Source organism: Cavia porcellus, unplaced genomic scaffold, assembly GCF_034190915.1.
Source record: "Cavia porcellus strain 051 isolate PalLab524CR breed Dunkin Hartley unplaced genomic scaffold, mCavPor4.1 scaffold_2, whole genome shotgun sequence".
NCBI lineage: Eukaryota > Metazoa > Chordata > Mammalia > Rodentia > Caviidae > Cavia > Cavia porcellus.
The window spans coordinates 141,819,027-141,836,257 of record NW_026947485.1 but is presented as its reverse complement, the minus strand read 5'-3'; the positions used below and the strand labels follow the sequence as shown (position 1 = coordinate 141,836,257).

Below are 17,231 nucleotides of genomic sequence, written 5' to 3'. Positions count from 1 at the left end.
TTACCCCAGACATACCAGAAGGTTTGTCTCACAAAGACCCAAACTGAAAAGATTTTTGCAAAAGTATTCAAATGCAAGAGCTCTGACCAAAATACAGTAAATGTTCCAATTTTTTTCTGATCCAATGAATGTTCTAATTTTTAAAATGTATTGCAGTAAGAGATTCATTGCCACTAATCTCCCTCAAAATACTTCCCTTGCTTTAAGCATACTTATCTCATTGTTCTTTCCACTTCCAGGAAGAGTTCTGCAAGTGCTCTTTCATACAATGCACATCCTGGGTACCTACAGCCATTGCATCAATTAAAAAGATTTATTTTTCATGGTCATTTTGACAGGGGAAGAGCAATAATTCACACAGTGCCAGACTTGGTGAATAAGGTACATGAGAAGACTCTGTAAAGTTTTTACAAGCTGCTTTCCAAATGGATTGTACTGAACAACACTTTTTACCATATTATGATCACATCTCATAAAGACTCCACAAAGGAGACCTCCAGAACTGCTTCACAAAGTCCAAGAACAACAGGACAAGTATGTTCAACAAAGGAGGTATGGCTTAACGGCAATGACACAACTCTTATCAACAGTTTATAGGGTCAAAGTTCTACTTCTTTTACCATGACCTATTACTTTGTTCTGTATTAAAAGACTCATAAATTAATGTTGTCAAGAATACAAAACTGTATTTGGAAGAAGCAACAGAATAATTCATTGACTTTTCCTGATTTCATGGTAGGACACTGACTATTTTACTGTCCTTTTACTTGTTTTGATTACACGACTAAGGTTAGACAGCCGTTACTTATTTTATGAAATAATGATTTACCAGTTATTCTACCAGCCAGGGAAAATAAAAATATTTGTACAAAACTTCAGAGGAGGAACTCCAACTTGACATTTCAAAGTATTAACACAATTCTCAAAATTACATAATTGATTCCTCATTGCCAATATTACTCTTTTCAAAAATTCTTATTATGCCTAGAATATAGTCTAATATTGTATTATCATTATATTAGACTAAGCATATAAATATACTTAGTCTAATATAATAATAATAATAAATAATAATAAATTCAGGAATACATATTAAAAAGATCTACTTAGAATTTCCCAATGTTCCACTGCTCTCCGTACGGTTCATTAAAAGACAATCAACCACTGGAATCAGGCTCTCATATCCAATATCACACTTCCACTAACACCTAAAGCATCTGAACATTTATAAATTTTTTTATATTCCTTAAAATATATTCAAACATTCTCAAATCAGTACTTCTTGTCACTTTTTGTTAAAGCAACTTATCTAGAACATCCCAAATATTAATACATTTATAACTTGTTAAAAAGATACATCCTTTTTCACAGGGTGGCAGCCGAGCTCCTGCATTTTTAATGAATTTTTTCTCTCTAAAATTATTCATGGTCTTTGGAATTTATTTTCAATTAACATACGTTTAATGGCTGTAATATAGTAAAAAATATGGGTGTATTGAACAAAAAATATACATATAAAGTTCTTCCCATTGGTGGCTTAAAGAATCCACTTGGGATCTTAGACTGTATACAAAGAGAAAAGCAAAAGACACACTGACATTGTTTCCTTTCAAAATAGTCCCTTCACTTATGCTTATCGTTCTTGCCACTTTCTGAAGCACTTCTGGAAGTCACATTTTGTGAATGTTTTGAGTTGCACTGTTACGACTTTGACATTCTGAATCTACTCAACTTGTTTACCTTTCATGGTCATTTTGACTTTTAGAAATAGCCAGAAGTGGCACGATGCCAGGTTTAGTGAAAAAAGTGGATAATGACACATTTTTATAAGCCTCCCATTTCATTTGGATGGCAGTCAGCAACATTCACAGTATTCTTTATCACACCCCGAAAATACATACACAAAAGAAGACTTTGAGAACTCTTTCAGGAAATGGTAAAAATGATAAGTTAAGTGTGTACAAAGACAGGACAGTGTTTTAAGAGGAGTCCTTGTATTACAATACTCTTTGCATTATATTATTATTTTTAATTTAAACATTCGCTATATTTTGATCGCTCCTGTCATGGTTGACAGTGTGACATTCAATATATGCATACAACACAATGATCAGATCAAAACAAAGTTCCCACCAAAGAGCAGTCTTTAAACTATTAAAGGCATGTAACATTTAGATAGTAGAGTAATAAAATTTTTAAGGACCAGCACAACGTATTAGTGATTTCCCAATAACAGATATCAGTATTATTTAAAGTACCATTACAAGCCTAGTTGGTAGTAATTCATTTTCCTAAATAAAAATAAGGAAAAGTTGAATTAAGAGAAACTAAAGTTTCATCAGTCTTTATAACCCTAATTTTAAATTGCAGTCTAAATTTCAAATATCTAAGTGCTCACATCTGGAAATTCAACAATGATGGAGAATTTACATAGGAAGGAATGTACACACTATATGACTCATATATAGATTCTTCTTCAAAACAGCAATACAACTTGAAGAAAATTTTAACAATGTATTAAAACTTGAAAATAAAAAAGTAAATGCTATCAATATCAAATCATCTTTTATATGTATTCTTTTGGCATTGAGGTACTTATCACTAACAGGAAAAGAATGTGTCTAATTCTGAGTATGAAACAAAATGTCTAAGGAACTAGCTGAATTTTTTTAAGGTTTCCCCCATTTTAATCTTTTATAAGTCCCTGTACCACAGAACTTTAGAAAATGGACATCATGTTAAATACTTGAATTGTTTTGTTAGAATATGAAAACATTACTTTCAAAGAAGTTACCAAATGACCTTGATGATCTACACAACATTCATTACAGACTGGTAAAGTATTTGTGAAAATCCTTGCTGTGATGATTGCATTTTTCCTTGCTTCAGTTACCTCAAAGTAAATTGCCTGTCATTAAAATGATGACTTCTGTCGATGTAGTTTCTTAATCCTTCCCAGTCCTTTCTAGCAATGTCAATCTCAGAATAATATATTGTAAGTCTTTACACATCAATAATGCTCAGTACAAGACACCGAAGTCTACATCAGGATTTTTAACCCCCTATTAATAACAATCTCTGACAATCTCTAACTAGCAGTAAAATGTCTTACTAAGGAGAAAAAAAGAAGACACCTAACAAACAAGTAAAATACAATACTATAACCAGCATATGCCAATCTAAACAAGAATTTTGAGTGAAGTTCAATGTTAGCACAATGCTTTTATCCTAAAGTAGTTAATGACTGAGACGTCATTTTCAGACTATTCAAGAAAAAACAATTATAATTCAGGAACTTAGACATTTTGAAATTATTTATGGGAGGTTACTTATGTGAAAAGATTTCTCTACTATGTCAGAAATAAAAGCTTCTACTTAAAAAGCATAAAACATAAGTCAACATGCATATCCTTATTAGTTCTTTTCCACAGGTAATTAGAAATGACATTTTACCAATTTAACATGTATTTAGATTTTACCTTAGACTTCTACACAAAAACTAGACTACCTTTGCTTTTAAGCACTATAATTTAGATATTTTCATTTAAACCAACATTACTTAGAATAAACATCACCATAGCTATAAAAGACACTGCTTTACGACTGATGTGGACCCTCTTATTTAAGAAGGTTTATAGGGGCTGGGGATTTAGCTCAGCGACATAAGTGCCTGCCTTGCAAGCAAGCAGTCGTGAGTTAGATCCCTGGTACAGATAAAAACGAAAAAGACAGAAAAAGACAAAAAAAAAAAAAAAAAAAAAAAAAGAAGCTTTATAAATGTAACTCTTTTCTTTCTTTTTTTTATTTATAGAAAGATTAAACAAAACAGAAAATAGGTAGAAATAGTACATACATTCAGAGAAAAAAAAAAGAGTAAGAAATCACTAGATGTCGTTTTACAAATAGTTGTTCAAGGTACAAAAATGGAACATGTAAAGTGGGAATTCAAACAGAGAGACTGCAAAAAGTTCTAATCAACTGTCCAACAAAAACTTAGTAACATGGTTGTCAATCCTATACATTTAAACATACATCCAGTTATCCATATCTTCATTTATGTTTAGATTAAACAAACTAAATCAGGTTAAAATCATTTTGAACAAAGAATAATAGTATTGCTGGATTTCACTTCATGACACTCCATGATCAACAGTGAGTATGGTAGTGTCTTCTTTTTAAAACTGAATTTAAAGAAAGACTAAAAAAACAGAAAACGGGTAGAAATAATACATAATTTCAAAGAAAAATAAACAGTAAGAAATCACTAGTTGATGATTAGATTGTCTTCTTACAAATAGTTATTCAAGATACTACATTGGAGCATATAAAGTGGGGATTCAAACAGTGAGATTGCAACCAGTTCTGTTCAACTATCCAACAAAAACTTAGAAATATGGTTATTAATCCTCTACACTTAAACATATATGCAGTTACCCATATCTTCAATTATGTTGACTTTCAATAAACCCAAGTAGGGTAATATCACTCTGAATAAAGAATAATACTATTGCTGGGTTTCACATTATGACACTCCAGGATCAGCACTGGGTATTTTAGTGTCTCCTTTTCTTCAAAGTATCTGTTCATTTCATCAATTGTTATAGGATTAGTTCTCATAAACTGTTTATAGATTCTACATATGCATGGGTCTTAACATGTATTTTTTTTTTAATTTGAAAATAGCAAATATGCAACAGCACAAGACAGAACAAAGCCAATGGAGACAATGCAGTGAAATTGGTACAGGATTTCACAGTAGGATACTGGGATAGTAGTACTAAGTACTATGGTATATCTTCTTAATTTAACAATAGCTATCCAGTCAATTACGTATTGTAAAATCAAACCAAAAATAGAACACTGTAAAACCAATTGAGAATACTGAATAGAGCAAAAGAAATATAAGAAAAAGTGAAAACAACCTATGCCTTCAAACAGAAGATAGAAGGAAATCCCCCATATTTTCTATTCTGCATATGGGCATCCTCCTAAGAGATGTTGAAATATCTATCCCCAGTAGGTAAGGGGGGAGGGGGCAGGTGGGAGCAGGGTGCTTGATTTTCAGCTTGCGTTGGAAGTTGGCTCACAGGTAATGGTTCTCCTCCAGGCTCAAACTGCAGGTGCTTATCAAGAGGGCAGGTGAATAAGCTGCCTGAGTCCCTCCATGGCCGGAGCTCTGGAGCTCTGTTCTCCTCCTGGCCAGCGTTGCAGACGCTTACCAAGAGGGTGGGTGAATAAGCTGCCTGAATCCCTCCATGCCCAGAACTCTGCAGCTCTGTTCTCCCAAATGTAACTCTTTTCTACAACTCCATGTTTCGTGATTTATTCAACTCAACTAACCTAAAATCTTAGACAGTACTAAAGTGAAGAAAAAAATCTTCAACAAGTTAGCAGATTACTGTATTTTTCCTCCCAAATTATTTAACTATAAAGTGAGTAGAAATAATCTATTTTTACTATTAGGCATCATGACAAAGAAATACTTTCTTGCATTTGGAAAATGAATCAGTTTAACTAAACTTTCTAAAGGGAAAAATTTAAACTGTGTGCATTCTTTCTCAAGAAAATATAAGTCTTTGAAACTGAAGAAGTACGACTAGGAAGAAAATATGGACATCATGAAAACAGATCTAACACAGAAAAGACACAAATCTAAATTGAAATAGGAGAGCTGAAGGTCTCAGGAAAAAGAAACAAGCCAATTAATGAATTATGTTATTTAGTTATATTGAAAAGGATTTAGAGTTCTGTCAGAGCTTAGAAGAATTAGTAATGTCTAGAAAACTAAACGAACAGAAAAAGGAAGTTATTAAACTTTATTCCAAAAATTAAATTAAACAGTTACTCAAGGGTAAAAAAATGAAGACAATACATTATATACAAAGTTGAAAATGTTTACATATTCATAATGGTGTGCTATATACTGAAAAGATGATAAAGAAAAAACAGAAAATGGTAGGAGAAAAGAAAGGAAAATGTCAAATCATTTTAATTCGGAGTAAAAGGGCATTATAAAATTAAAATTGACAAATTAGGAAAGGGTGGTATGATATGCAGAGGGCAGATATTAAAGCTACTCAAAAAGAAACAAAAAAGTATGAATACAGTTGTCTCTGAAAAGGACCAAGGAACACAGAGATGTCTAATCCTCACTTTAAGTCTAACATAGTCTAACTTTTTAAACATAGTATACTTATTATGTAGAAAAAAATTAAAATTAATTGAATAAAGTCAACACTAGTAGAAATACTAAAAAATGATTGTTGAGGAGAAAATAAAATTGGAGATTAAGTTCACTGTTGATACAATTTATACCAAATTTAAAGGCAGAAACTGAAAACAAAGAGAAAATATATTAGATTTTGAAGTTAGGGAAACCAAAATTCTCTACTTACTAGTAATATCAAGGTAATCAAATGACTGATAAGCTCTCTTAGCATGAGTTTTCTCATATTCGAAATAGGAAATAACAACTATATCTTTAATTTTATTTTGTGTATTAAATGATATAACATATGGTAAACCACCTGGTATATGGTATATACTTAATAATATGTTATATTTTTAGTTTTTCTTCACTTAAATTTTTCTATAGTGAATATGTAAATTTAATTCAATTTTTTAGCAAAATGTTCAAATGTTCCACTTAATTAAGAAGTTGCTTCTACATCTTGATCTATTAATGGATGTCAAAGAATAACTCAGTTTCAAGTACATATACTCCTTATACTGCTTCTACATGTAAACAAACATTGGACAAATATTTAAAGAATTCACAACTTGTAAGCATTCATGGACCTCTACCTCTATTTTTACCAATTCAACAGATACTGGACACTCATCATGTTTCAAGGACTAGCATAAGTAGAAATGAGGGATATAGATATGTGATTTTTATACTCAAAACTTTACTAATCAGGATAAGAAAGCAGAGCAAGATAAACATAGTATGATATCATGTGCCATAGCTTTGACAATCAGGCAGTCTACAGTTCCAATCCTACAATTGTGTTTTGAAAAAAATTTCTTAAACTCTAGGCTGCAGCCCATATAAAAATCTGAATAATGAAGTTCCCTTACAGGGTTTATTAAGGGTCAAGATAATGTCCTTAAAGCTATTATGATGTGACATAAGTTCTCAATATTTGGTACCTCTTAGTACTATTAAAATTATTGTAGACAATAACTTTAGGGGAGAGTCAGCCTATGCATGTATGTGCTACTGTGAAAATGTTTGAAGAAATACTATATAAATTCATAGTGAAGCAATTTACTTTCAGATAAAAGAAAGTAGAAAATATTTTAATAGAGATACTGGCATATTAAATATATTCTATGAATCTAAAACATATTTTCTTATTTTAACATCTGTTAAACAGGATGTATCTGGCAATGATAAAACAGTTTAAGAGGCAACATTCTTAGTGATAGATAACTAATAATCTACATTAGATTAAGTCATATAGTCCATAGATATGAAGAAAACTTTATAGACTGGCAATACTACAGGTACAATAGTAGAAATGCCAGGTTACAAATACTGGCACGTATAATTCAGATTTGTTGGCCTATAATTGTACGTGAAAAGAACTTGGAAAATGCTAATAAATAAATAAAATGTTTAAAGCACACTTTACATTTTCTTCCCACTGCCTCATTATTACACTAGTTTAACTTACCATTGCCATATGGTAAAAGGTAGTATTTGGTAGGCTTAATACATCGTAAGTGTTCCTAAAAACCACTGGCTTTTTGTCTTACTTTACCATACCAATGTGTGTGTCTATATTACTAATGATTGAACCCAAGGCCTTCTGTATGTTAGGCAATTACACTACCACTGAGCTACAAATCTGGTTCCCCACATCAATTTTAAATCACACTGTCAAAACTATAAAACACTAGCTGAGATTTTTTACTAAACTCTGATTTAACTTACTGGACTTATTTGAGGAGAATTTCTATTCTTATATGTTCTCTTAACCTTAGTATCTCTCCATTCATTCATATCTCAGGTCTTTCAATGAAGCTGCATTCTTCTTTCCATAAAGAAATTGTACATCTTTTGTTGAACTTGTTCCTTGGTGTTTTATTTCTTGGAGGCTGTCAGAAATGGTATTTAAATTGCATTCTATAAACTGATAACATATCTAACAATCTAACCTATATCTGGGAATATAATTAATAATACGATTTTAACCTTGCTTGTCTGCAAGTTGAGATGTATCACAACTTAAAAATTAACAAAAATGTTTATGAAATAAGAATATTAAAATCCACAAAAGCCTACATTTGTATCGTATATGTAACTTCACTTAAAATGATTTTAAAAACAGATTTAAATTGTTCTAGCAAGAACAAGCAACAAAATCCCATATTTGTGTACATTCTATACTAAATATAAAATATTAGACTACGAAAACTTGGACTCATTCCATTTCGTCAATCTCCAAACTAGTGATATAGTGGTAATGATATCAAAACAATTATTTTCACACACTTCAGTTACTATACAGTGTCACATTCTAAACTGTCCACACAAACAGTAATACATGCAACTGAAAACCACAAATAATCTACCCACATGAGCTGAAGCATACCACAAAATTAGGAATCCTCTAAATAAGTAAGCCTGCAGAACAGTCAGATCTTCATCATTTGTTCTCCTTTACCGAAGACATATCCACTTGACACATTGGATAGCTAGTGACAGAGAACTGAAATTTACTGACCCTAGAAACGAATCCTATAAATTTCCTTAAAGTGTGCATATGTATACACCCACTTTATACACACAACTCGGATCACAAACTTGATTCTTTCCATGATTCTAATCACAAACCAAATTGAACAAGAACCAAATCAAATTCAATGGTTAAGTTGAAGTTGATCTTATGGGGAAAGTTTATTCACTCTCTCTTTTTTTTTTTTAATTTTATTTAAGAGGAAAAAGAGAAAAACACAAAACAAAACAAAACGGTGTAAGGGTACACGTAATACAGAACTACAAAAAAAAAACAGTAAGAAATCACCTGTTAATAGATTACATATTATCATCTTAGAAATAGTTGCTCAAACACAGTATCAAAGAATACAAAGTGGAGATTCAAACAGAGAGACTGCAAACAGCTGTGTTCAATGATCCAAAAACATTAATATAGTCAGCTATTTAACACCCGTAATACACTTGCTGTTATATCCGTTAGAGCTCTTTTTTTTTCCCCCTCTCTTTTTTACAACAAAATTTACACATTTTGGATTTTATTACTCCTTAGTTCTTATTACTTTTTTTGGGGGGGAGAGAATAAAGTCAAATATGGCAAAACAAAGCTGTCAGTCAAAACCAAGGATACACATAGCACATGATGTAGAACAGAGTACAAGGTTATCAACAATGGTTATCAACGTTGTCTCTTGTTTCCTTAAAAAGAATTGTCTATCTCATTAGATATTATAAAGTTGGACAAAACAGTAGAGAACAAGACCAATAAAACTTAGGCATTGTAAACATTACAGGACTTCCAAAGGAGACAATAGTCAAACCAGAATGGGCATCTTAGTGAATCTTATTGCCTTCAAAGTAGTTGCCTATACCCTCAGACTTGATACTATCATACAGAATGGAACAGAGTATAATCAGTCAAAACAAGATCGTGGGAGTACTACAGGACTTCAAAACAAGTTAATAGGAAACCAAAAAGAGTTACTATTATATATCCTAATTTTTTAAATTTTCCCCTTAATTAAAACAAACATAAGAAATAACTAAATAATTTTTTTAAAGAATAAGGGAGAGATTGAGATAAAACAGGACATAACAATATAACAATACAGGTCAAAGCATGACTGTTTCAGCAACCTAGTGCTTCACCACCAAATAACCCGACTTAATAGTAGTTACCATAGTGTCTTTTTCCTTGAAATATTTGGATAAAACTTCATATAAAAATATGGAACGCTTCACGAATTTGCGTGTCATCCTTGCGCAGGGGCCATGCTAATCTTCTCTGTATCGTTCCAATTTTAGTATATGTGCTGCCGAAACGAGCACAGTTTATTCACTCTCATCCACTTCAGTTTATGACCCAAATTGTGGAGAGAATGACAGAGTTTGTAAACTACTGTGCATACATGCAATATGTGTGAGTATAATATAGATGCACATGTACATAAATATGTGTGTGTGTGTGTGTGTGTATATGCACATTTATTTTCTTCCAAAGTTTCTCCTACCTGAATTCTAAATTCTTCTTGTTCTCATTATCCTATACTTTATTGAAGGCCACTAATTAAAAGATAAAACTAGTAACACGAATTTGGGACTGTCAGCTCAATCTATCTGTCAAATTTTTAAACACTCAACTGCCTACATGAACACTTGTAACAAGACCAGTTTACTATCAAAGTCTACTTCACTCCTTAATATCTTTTTTTGATTAGTCCTTATGTCAATGAATAGCAGCTCTTGCTAGAGATCTAAAAGTCTATCACTGGTACTGCAAAAAGCATTTTGAACCTGAATGTCCAATTAACTATCAAGATCTGCTGCCTAATTGTACTTTCCTATATTTTCTACCTTTACTCTCAGTACCATTGCCTTAGTTCAAGCAGTCATCATTTCTTTCTTGCATTGCAGCAATAATTTCCTAATAGGTCTTCCTTAATAGGTCTTTCAACCACAAAGTAAACAGAATATGGTAATCTTCCACATAATGGGTACACATTACTTCTCTGCTCAAAATTATTTAATGCCACCACAATATATACATGAAGAATAAAATCCAAAATTCTTAATATCCAAAAGAGTTTTTATAGCCTAAATGTAAGGGTCAACAGTACCTCTTTCTGACCTTGCTCTCTGAATACCTCCCTTCCAGTATTACTGTAAAATCTCAGTACTATCTTCATAATTAAATTCAAAGAGAAAACATTTATAAAGTCTATGGACCAATATTGCTGATGAACACAAATATACTCAATCATATACTAGTGAATCAAATTCAACACCACATATACCATCGTCCACTAGGATTTATCACAGATGTGAATGTGAGACTAACTCAACATATGTAAGCCAATAAACACAATATACCACAACAGAGAAAGGAAAAAACTATATGATCATCTTCATAAACACAGAAAAAGTATTTGGTAATTATGACCACAAAAAGGTACTCGAAAAATTAGGTATCAGCTGGGAGTGAGTATAATCTTAGCACTGGAGAAAGTGATGCAGGATAGTGAAAAGAAAACCCATGGGAAAAGATCTTAGTGAACTCCCCCTCAGACTTTTGGGACTTTTGTCTAAAACATATAAAGAATTAAAAAAAAAAACTCAGACCCCCAAAATTCAAAGACCCAATCCAAAAATAGGCATCTGAGATGAATACACACTTCTCAAATGAAGAAATACAAATGGCAAATAAACACATGAAAAAATGTTCATCATCACTGGTCATTAGAGAAATGCAAATTAAAACCATACTTAGATTCCATCTCACTCCTGAAAGAATGGCCAGGATCAAGAAAACCAACAACAACAAACGCTGGAGAGGCTGTGGGGAAAAGGAACTCTCCTGCACTGTTGGTGTGAGTGTAGACTTTTATAACTTTTGTGGAGGTCAGTCTAGAGATTTCTCAAAAAGCTGGGATTGGAAGTCCCATTTGTTCCAGCTATTCCACTTCTAGGCGTATTTCCAGAAGAACTGAAAGCATCATACCACAGTGATATATGTACACCTATGCTTATAGCAGCACAATTTATAATCGCCAGATCTTGGAAACAACCCAAGTGTCCATCAACTGAGGAATGGATAAAAAAGTTGTGGTATTTCTATACAATGGAGTACTACTCAGCTATAAAGAAGGATCACAGTGAGATATTTATCAATAAATGGGCGCAGCTTGAGACCATACTCATAAGTGAAATAAATCAATCTCGCATGTGTGAATACCAAATAGTTTCCCTAGTCTAGGAAATGATTTAAATATATAAAATTATGTGGTAATCATGATTCCCCATTATGTGGCCTCAAAGCCTTATAAAGTTTTCACTTATTAATTGGAATGGCTTTATTCTGGGCTGCTTGATATTATTGCTTGTGATGAAATGAACAGCTATTTTGAAGAAAAGAAGTCATGATAATAGCTCGTGCTGATTTACTATCCTCTTGTTTTGAAGCCCCATCAAACTATGGCTCTTCTGTCTCCATTGGTTTTATCATGATGTATTTTGCTGGATTTTATTATATGTGATAGTATAAACAAAAATTGTTATAGGCAAAGAGATAATATAGAAACCATTGTTCGTTTTCCGTTAGCTGGTTCTAAATACCCTACAATGCTTTCATCCACTTGAATGGTTTTACACTGACTTGATATGTTTGATGCTATAGTATATGAAGTTATATTCAAATATTTCAAGGAAAAAGACACTATGGTAAATACTATTAAGTTGGGTTATTTGGTAATGAAGCACTAGGTTGCTGAAACTGTCATGCTTTGACCTGCATTGTTATGTTGTTAGGTCCTCTTTTATCTCAATCTCTCCCTTATTCATTAAAAAAATCAGTTATTTCTTATGATTTTTTTAATTTAAGGGAAAAATCAAAAAAATTAGCAGGATACATTATAGTAACTTTTTTGATTTCTTATTAACTTGATTTGAAGTCCTGTAATACTCCATCTTGTTTTGACTGATTAGACTCTGTTCCGTTCTGTATGATAGTATCAAGTTTGAGGGTATAGGCAAACTACTTTGAAGGCATTAAGATTCACTATGATGCCCATTTCTGTTTGACTATTATCTTCTCTTGAAGTCCTGTAATGTTTACAAGGTTTAGGTTTTATTGGTCTTGTTCTCTACTGTTTTGTTCAACTTTATAATACCTAATGAGATAGACAATTCTTTTTAAGGAAGCAAGAGGCATTATGGTAACCATTGTTGATAATCTTGTACTCTGTCTTTATATCATGTGCTATGTGTATCCTTGGTTTTGACTGACAGCTTTGTTTTGCCATATTTGACTTTATTCTCTTCCAAAAAAATAAGTAATAAGAACTATGGAGTAATAAAACCCAAAATGTGTAAATTTTGTTGTAAAAAAGAGAGGGAAAAAAAGTGCTCTAAAGGATACAACTGCAAGTGTTTTTAGGGATGTTAGATTACCATATTGATGTTTTTGGTTGGATGATTGAATACAACTGTTTGCAGTCTCACTGTTTGAATGTCTACTTTGTATGCTTTGCTCCTGTGACTTGAGCAACTATCTCTAAGATGATAATGTGTAATCTATTAACTGGTGATTCCTTGGTTTTTTGTTTTGTTTTGTTTTTGTTTTTGTTTTTGTTTTTGTTTTGTAGTTCTGTATTACTTGTACTCTTACACTGTTTTGTTTTGTTTTGTCTCTTTTTCCTTTTAAATAAAATTTTAAAAAAAGAAAGTGATGCAGGAGATTACCACAAATTCAAGGCCAGCCTGGGCCACATAAAGATTTTGAGGCCAGTCTGAACTGGTTCAAGGCCAGTCAGACCTTGTTTTTAAAAAAAAGAAAGAGGGGCTGGGGAATTAGCTCAACGGCATAAGTGCCTGCCTTACAAGTGTGTGGTCATGAGTTCGATCCCTGGTACCAATAAAAACGAAAAAGACAAAAGAAAAGAAAGAAAGAAAAATTAGGTATCAAAGGAATATAACTCAACACAATAAAGACTATATGACAAACCCATAACTTACATCAGACTAAATGACAGAAAGCTGAATTTGTCTCACCAGCAACCAGGAATATGACAATGATATCCATATTTGGTCATTTTTATTGAATATAGTATTAGCCAGAGCAGTAAGACAAGAAAAAGAAATGGCAGTCAAATCAGAAAGGAGATCAAGTTATATCTCTTTATAAATGACGTGATTCTACGTGCAGAAGATTTAATGATTAGGACAAAAACCATCGTAACTGATAAAAAATTCAAAAGGACTAAGGAATATAAAAGTCAATACACAAAAACTGGTAGTGTATCTGTATACAAGTAGCAAAAGATGCTGATAGAAATGAAGAAAGCTATTTTCAAAAGCTACAAAAAAGTAAATATCTACAAACAAATTTAACCAAAGCTTTAAATGGCCTCTACAACAAAAACTACAAAACACCGATAAAAGAAACTGAAAAGAACAATTTAAAAAAAGAAAAAGCAAAAACACCCCATGTTCATGGACCAAAGGAATTAATATTGGTAAAAACTCAACAGTATCAAAAACAACCCAGAGATTGAATGCAATGCCTATCAAAATACCAATGACATTTTTCCTAGAAAAAACAAAACAGAAAAAAACACTTGTAAATTTTGTATGTAACCACAAAGATTCTGAATATCCAAAACAGTCCTAAGCAAATAGAACAGAGCTGGAGGCATTATAATATCTGGCTTTAAAGCTTACTTCAAGCCTATACTAACCAAAACAGCATTGTATAGGCATAAAAACAGACACATACCAATAAATCCGAGTAAAGAATCCAGAAAAATCTATGTATTTACTACTGATTTTTTTTAAAGCAACAGACTGTACACTAGAGAAAAAAAAAATGTGTCTCCAGTAAATGGTACTAAAGACTGTGTCTCCATACAAGGAAGACAGAAACTATACCACAGTATCTCCCATATACGAAATCAACTCAGAATACATCAAAAATTTAAATGTAAAACTTAAATCTATGAAACCCTCCAAAAATCACTTAAAACCAATCAGGTAAATCTTTATTTTGACCTTGGCCAGACATGATGAGAAAACTCATCAAGCTATTTAGAAAAGAAAAATGGTAAAACAAATAACACTAGAAACTATAATCATTGTCAGTCACGAGCTAACTTATTTCTGTGATGAAACTTAATATGGACGACTTACTTCAGATATCCCACAGCTGTACTTGAAAGCTATCTACTGACATCACTAAAATAAGCCCATCTTAGAAAAAAATGAAGCCTGTTCATTTTAAATTTAAAAGTCAACTTATAAATATATGCCAGTTGCTTATGTTCTTAATAGTATTCCTCTATCTCAAAAATCTTTTAATAGCTATTTAGTAAACAGTTACTTATTTTGCTTAAAAACAGCAACAACTTTAAAACAAAATAAGTTTTATAAATATATATTTTTTAATCTGAACAACATTTTATTGAGTCTATTCTTTACATAATTTCTCAGTTATTTAGCTGTTAAATAAGATGGCCAAGCAAAGATTTTTAAAATGTGCTATTTTACTACAAGAAATGATCTTTAATAAACAATGCTCTTGTCAGGCATGGTGGCAGATGCCCATAATTCCAGCACTCAGGAGGCTGAGGCAGAGAGATCACCATGAGTTCCAGACCTGCATGGGCTATGCAGTTAGTTCAAAGCCAATCTGAACTACCTAGCGAGAGCCTATCTCAAAAAAACAAAACAAATGAACAATTGTACCTCATGTGGATATGTTCCAAATTTTGAAATATAGTATTGTTTACTTATTTTAATGTTATTTTAAAATATTAAATATAATGACTATGAAAATTTACCAAGCAGTTAATATGTACCAAGCACATATAAAACAATAATCTTCTCAATAATCCTATGAAATAGATACTATTATAATTCAAATTTTACTTAAGAGAAAATTGAGGGACTGAGGAATTAAGAAACTTGCTTGAAGAGACATTAAGAAAACTAACTACAAGTCAACCTGTCTCCAGAAAAGAGGGAGAGAAAAGAGTCCACCACTTTAGTAGAAAGTATAGGCTCTTGCATGTCAAGGACCACCCTTGGGACTTGAAATTCAAAGATTAAAAAAAAAAAAAAAATCACACAGTTAATGTTTTCAAAAAGTTCACAACTAACAATGTTTTTGATGGTAAGACCTTCTAGCAATATGATCCAATTGCTAGCAGAGTTTAAATCAGTATGAATGACTTTACATCTGGCCTGTGCCTCATTTTCAAACAATAAGGCAAAGGGAAAAGAAAGGCTACAAATACTGACTGGAACAATAAGAGCCATTCCGTGTATTAGGTACTCAAGAGCTAAGAAAAATCTTAAAAATGCCAAGGGAACTATTTTAGTAGAGGAATAAAGTAAAATCAAAAATACCTTTCAATGTTATTGAAGACAATAGAAGAGATAAACCATAGAAACTAACATTAATTGGAACCTCTCTGAAATACAGAAGAACACTGAATAGAATAGCACTACAGAGTAAGGAAAGAATGAAGAGATATTCCCAAAGCTTAGAACTATAAATTTTTATAGGAAAGGCGAGAAATACAGAAGAATCAAGGCTATGTTTAGTTTCTAGTTTTAAAAAACTGGAAAAAGCAGTAACATTAAACAGATAAAAGACAATCTACTATAGCCGCAAGTGCAAGATAAAAATCTAATATAGCTGGCATTGCAAGTGCAGGCAGGCAAGCAGACAGACAGACAGAGACACAGAGACAGACAGACAGACAGGAGGGAGGCAGGGAGGCACACAGAGGGCAGGAAGGGTGAGCAGGCAGACACAGACAGAGACAGAAAAAAGAAGAGGAGAAGACAGAGAGGAAGGACTGGAGGGAGGGAGGGTGAGAAGAAAGGAACGGAGGGAGGTAAGAGGGAGGGAGGAGAAAAGGGGGAGAGAAAGAAAGAAAAAAAGAAATGAAAAAAGAAAAAAAAAAGAAATCAGCTACCTTCTGTATGAAACACCAATATAACCTCTTCCCCTCCCTTCCTCCCCACTGCAGAGGATCAATCCAGGCTTTAAAGAATGTATGCAATATAATCATGGGGGCTTTGTGGGGAGCTTTATTTATATTTTCTTGATAAAATACATCTAATATTAAGCAGTAAATGGTTTCTACTTGGAGAAGAAGACTTAAAATAAAAAGATCAACCTCCCTAAAACCCAAAAGCACTGATTTATTTACTGTATATTATTAATGCATGAGACTTAACACTTTGATACAGCTGTAGGACCTACTTTGATCTCAGAAAAGGAAATAAGTATCAGAGCTGCCTTTTATATTTAGTAGCAAAAAATATGTATTTTAAACACATGTGAGATCACCAAATGTCTTTCAGTTTTATCCTTAGTGGTTTTCTAAAAAAAGTTTAGCTTATTAATATGTATATTAATACCTACCATTAAAATTAATGTTTCAAAATTAATATTTTGTTTTATTAATACCTAGTTGAGTCATGGGCAACCATTTTTAAAAACACAATA

At 32.2% G+C, this 17,231-nt stretch overlaps 1 protein-coding gene and 1 non-coding gene across 3 annotated transcripts in view; both read right to left on the bottom strand.

Moving 5' to 3' along the window:
• Fbxl17 (F-box and leucine rich repeat protein 17) overlaps positions 1–17,231 on the bottom strand; it is a 446,310-nt gene that overhangs the window by 348,728 nt on the left and 80,351 nt on the right. The window lies entirely within an intron of this gene.
• Positions 9,945–10,051, bottom strand: LOC111754829 (U6 spliceosomal RNA). Its single transcript, XR_002789499.1, has one exon. It is a non-coding gene; the product is annotated as a U6 spliceosomal RNA (small nuclear RNA).